General features: G+C 36.4%; 1 pseudogene; it reads left to right on the plus strand.

Moving 5' to 3' along the window:
• Positions 1 to 584: 584 nt before the first annotated feature.
• On the plus strand, positions 585 to 5,700 carry LOC123949147 (annotated as a pseudogene).

Genomic DNA, 5,700 nt, shown 5'->3' on the forward strand with positions numbered 1-5,700 from the left:
TTGGTAGACGGTTTGACAACTTCTGTGGAAAAAGAAATTAATAGAAAAGCTTTGATAAGAAGAAGAAAGAAAAAAGGACTTTTCTCTTTTCTATATATTTTTGGTGTCCTTTCTGCTGTGATTTCAAAGGTTTATGAATTAGAAGGTATGAGACCATTCATTCTTCCTGAATGGCCTTTTGTTCTGTATCTACATCAACCTAGTGGGATCTCATGAGAGATAATGATAACAGGGATTGCTTGTGAGTGTGCCCAGGATTTCAGAACTTGTGATTGCCTTTCTTGAAGATGTTAATGTCATGCAAATAAGATTAACTTAGCTCTTTGAAACAGATATTTTTTGTTTGGAAAAATGGTATGAGAAAAGAAAGCATTTTCTCTGGGCTGATGAAGCAATTTGTCAAAAGGAAGGAAGGGAGAAGCCAGAAAGTCATAAAACAGGACTTACAAGGCTAAAGAATATTCTTGGAAATTGGAGAGAGAATATCTCAAGGTTTTACATATGTTTTGTTTTCTCTATCTGTAGGAATCCCATCTTTTGAACCCTGTCACATGTTTTCTTTCAGATTCTAAGACTTCAGAAAGATGTCTTAGCAGCAGCAGCAGTGCAAACAATCCTGCCAGCCACCTCCCATATGCCCACATAAGTGTTCTGAGCCTTGCCCACCTTCAAGGTGCCCTGAAGCTTGCCCACCCCCACAGTGCCAGCAGAAGTGCCCACCCAAGAGCAAATAGCAGATTTCAGACTCATCAGGACCAGGAAGGATAAAGTTATCACCTACAGAAGCTTCTTCACTCTGCAACCTGTACCATGTCTGTAATGACTCCTGTATCACAGAGGGAAAGTTTTCTTCTCAGAGGCTGTAATACCATTACTCTCCAAGAGGTAGCTGAAGGAGGGCAGTCCTCAGGTGTGCCATATCCCAGACCTTCAGAAGGAAGGGAAGCAGCTCTCTGTGCGATGCCAGCAGAGAATTCTCTAGATGTCTCTTGTGACTGTCTGTGTCCTGAGCAGGGGTTTCTCCTACCTGGGCCATTGTCACCTTTCTTTCATTTCCTGAATAAAGTACATTTTTGTTGTGATGGGATAAATATTTTCTTTCTTTGTATACCTGTTTGTTATCAATATTATGTCATTGTTTTGGTTTCTTTCTGTTCTTCTTTCATCCCAAGGCCAAAGGTCTCATAATCAGTATTGTCTGAATTTTGGGTTACATCAGAGGTTATTTCTATATCACTTAAAATCTTTTATATTCCTTAATTACCATTTGATTGATTTGGGGAACAAATTATTTGACTTCTTGGAACTTCCATGTCTCTACCACAAAGTGGAGAGAATAATAGATTACAAACTTGTCAGGCATAAAACTGAATGAATATGTCCAATTTAATTGGCACAAAGCCTGACACATAATTAGTACTCAATAAAGCAGCCAGTTGGGATGCCTGGGTGGCTCAATTGGTTAAGCATCTGCCTTCAGCTCAGGTCATGACCCCAGACTCCTCGCTCAGTGAGGATTCTGATTCTTCCTCTGCCTGCTGTTCCCTCTGCTTGTGTTCTTTCTCTCTGACAGATAAATAAATAAAATCTTTTAAAAAAGCAGCCAGTTGTCATTATCTTCATCATCATTAATATCAGCATCAACATCACCATCACACTATCACCATATTTGCTCCAAGAAGGCGGCTGGGACATAACTAGCAGAGGAAACAAGATTCTTGTGACTTTATTACCTTTTCATATTCTGTTGTTCTCTTTTCTTTCCAATTCACTGTATTTTTATGTAATATTTCAGTTTGGGAATTAGTGGAGTATTCTGCATAAAATCAGAGTGGTCCTTAAAACATGAGGAAGCAAAAGGAAGGAGAATAATAAGGCTCCCTACAAGGCAAAGTGCTCTCTTCTCTCCATTTGTACCATCTGCTCTTCTTATTCTTGCAACCCACCAAAATTCAGGGTCCTGTTATGCTTATTCACCTCTGAAATTGTTTTCTGGAGTGTTCTAACTCCACATTTGAAAAATACCAGGGTGTACAACTTTATTTAGGTTTGCAAAGTTAATTTTGCTATGCAGATTGTTTTCTAATTCCTTAGCCAACTAGTCAAGTAAGCTGCAAAAGGAGGGATATGTTCTTTAAATTAAATATATCTTTCTTGTAGTGCTAAGTATTCACAAACAGAGTAGTTAATTGAGATATCTCTCTCTCTCTCACACACACACACACACATACAGAGATATAAAACATTATTTTTAAAAGCAACAAAGTCTTTATATTAAGTCATACTATACCTGTACATATTTAAGACTAAGGCTCCTCTTTCTATATCCTCCAGTCACAAAGCTAGAAGTGAAGGATTCCAATGTACTAGAACTACAGGTGGAATGGGTTACTACCAATTACTGCTCAATCCTCTCCATGCTCTTATATAGGTGAAAAGTAACCAACTGTATGATACTGCTCATAGAAGTCTTTCGCTTGAGCTACACACTGCACATGTTGAGAGGCACACTAGGGAGAAGAGGGGAACTGAAAAAGAAAAATAACCACTGACATTTGAGAGTTGTTTCTACTCTAATTAGCGTTATTTGGCCCAATATTGAAATCAGTTGCTTGAAATGATTAACATAATACAGTTAACACATCTGTCACTTCATATAATTACAATTGTGTGTGTGTGTGTGTGTGTATGGTGAAAACTTTTAAGATCTACTCTCTTAGCGACTTTCAAATACAAAGCACAATTTGTTAACTAGAGTCATCATGTCTTACCACTAAAATTATTAACCTTACAGCTGGAAGTTTGTCTTTGGTTTTCTGCAAGGTGACTATAGTTTGCATATATGTGTTTTTCTTTATTTGATTCTGTTCAGAGTTTACAGTGCTTCTTAAATATCTAATTTATTTTTTTTTTAGTCCCTCAGGAAATTGTCAGCTGTTGTCTCCTCAAATATCATTTTAGCCCCATTCTTACTCTCTCTTCTCTTTCTGGGACTCTAATTACATACTTGTTAAATATTTCACCTTGTCCCATAAATTTATTACACTTCTGTCTTCATTTTCCATCTTTTTTTTCTTTAGAATTTCAGAATGCCAGCTTTTATTATGCTTTCTACTTTCCCAATCCTCTCTTTAGCTGTGTCTAATTTGCTGTTTAAATATATCAACTGAGTCCTTATTTCAGGTATTTCCTTTTTTATTTTTAGAAAAATTTTTTTTATTTATTTAGATTTTACTTACTTGACAGAGAGAGCAAGAAAGAGAGTGCACAAGCAGGGGGAGAGCAGCAGGCAGAGAGAGGGAGAAGCAGACTTTCCACTGACCTGGGAGCCTGATGTGGGGCTCCATCCCAGGACCCTGGGATCAGGACCTGAGCTGAAGTCAGTCATTTAACCAGCTGAGTCACCCAGGCACCCCAAATTTTTATTTTAAGAAGTATATTCCAATTATTTGATGATGTTCTTCATCTCGTTATCTATTTTTCAAACATAATAATTATATTATTTAAAATTCCATGTCTGATAACTGCAATAGCCAGATAATTGGTAATATGGTTTTATTTTCTTACCCCCCCCCACTTTGGTTCACTTTCTTGGTATTTGTAGTCATTTTTTGATGGAAGGATAGATATTTTGTATGAAAAATTAGAGGCTGTGCATGACCTTTCTTCCTTTAGGTAATATTCATTTTATTTTCTATATGGATTTGAATAGGGAATAATCACCTTAATAATCTAACCATGGAATAATATGATTAGAGTATGTGTTTCAGTCACTGTAAACTATGGTCTATTTCTGACTACTCCTTATCCTAAAGACTTGGAAATTCAGTTTAAGAGTCTGAGGTTTTTACTCGAAGCTCCTTAGCCTTGGCAGGCTCTATAAACCAAATTTTGCCTCCTCAGTGTCTTTGAATGGGTAAAGCAAACTTTAGCTTCTAGATCCATCAAAAACTGCTTTCTGTTCATCTTGTACTACTTATCAATTGGAAACTACCTCAAAAGGAAGGATGATATAGAGCATTGGATTCACCTGCTTACATGTATCATCTCTAGCATCTTGGACCCTCAAGTGCCTTGACTTTTCTGGACTCTACTTTTTGTCTCCTAAGTCACTTGAAATTGCTGGGAATTTTTCTTAGCTTTCGCTTTCTCCTCAATGACTTTGTTAGATAAGGGTTGATCCATTGCCTAGGTTGGAGAATTCTTCACATTTCTCAGGCACTATAAGTCCTTGCAACTGTAACTTAATTTAGGCCTCAAGTAAATGACTTAGCATATTTAACTGAATAAATAGGACATTTCCTATAAATAATATCAAGGTGACACAATATTTTTAGAAGATCAATTGTGTTACATTTTGCTTGAAAAAAATTAGAACAGCTCCTCTCGATTACCTCACACCTCCATGAATGAGGCAGTATGGATCTATAAAAGGGATTTTACCTCAAAAATAACATTACATGTTTATGGACATTGGGGAGGGTATGTGCTATGGTGAGTGCTGTGAAGTGTGTAAACCTGGTGATTCACAGACCTGTACCCCTGGAGCTAATAATACAGTATATGTTAAAAAAGAAAAAATTAAAAAAAATAACATTACATGAATACTCAAACCCCATCTGCTCTAAAAAAACAGGTGAATATGATTTCCCAGGATCATTTCTATTTGAGGCAGGCTGATGTTATTTAGAATCATTCTGGTGGAAGAAAAATACTATTATAAATAATTAATGATTTGGAACTTATTCTTATCTAATATATGGAAGTTGATAGTATATTTTGTTGAAGTTCACATGAGAAAAAGTATAAGGAGTTAAAAAGAGAGAATTTTGGATGCAAATTGAGTGAGACGAAAGGATTCTCTTCTACTCTATGAAATTTAAGACACAGTATTCTGTGGAATTTCTGCCTTGTACATTAAATCACAAGCCCTTTGAGGCCAGAATTTGGGTCTCAGCAATTCTCTTGGAGTAGTAGTTGGGTCCTTTCCCAAGGAAGCTTAGTTAGATCCCCAATGGGTGCTTCAAGGGACAGAATGTTGAAAAAAGGTTTTTAACGAATTGATAAGAATATTATGAATTGGGAGATGAACTGTGAGTGACCATGGACTCTGGGAAACAAACAGGGTTTTGGTGAGTGGTGAGGGTGGTGGTGGTTTAGCTCAGTGATGGGTATTAAGGAGGGCACGGATTGCATGGAGCGCTGGGTGTTACATGCTAACAACGAATCATGGAACACTACATGAAAAACTAATGATGTATAGTGACTAAAATAACATAATGAAAACAAAAAAGAAAGAGGAGACACAGTTCATAAAAATATGAAACAATGTGCTATTTTGAATATAATGATAACAATTAAAAAAAAAAAAGGAGAATATCATGCTCTTCTGAGGTTCTTTTTTAACCAGCCAACATTTTTTTTCTCCTAAAGAAGAATGGAATTTTCTGTGGTAAATGTCATGATGAAAGCAATTTTGCCAATAAAAGACAAATTGGTGATAAGATGCTAAAAAGGAAGAGAGGAAAAGCTTGGTAATTTCATAATAATAGTATTCTGAGATCAATGAATATTCTTGGAATTAAAGTAATGCAGACTCATCTCATTAGATGGGCTTTGACTTGCTCACAGTGCAGGAGAGTTCCTCCTGTTAATGTTGATGGAAGTTTTTTTTCAGATTTCCCAAGACACAGGTCTTGA

Source organism: Meles meles, chromosome 1 (genome assembly GCF_922984935.1).
Source record: "Meles meles chromosome 1, mMelMel3.1 paternal haplotype, whole genome shotgun sequence".
NCBI classification, from domain to species: Eukaryota; Metazoa; Chordata; class Mammalia; order Carnivora; family Mustelidae; genus Meles; species Meles meles.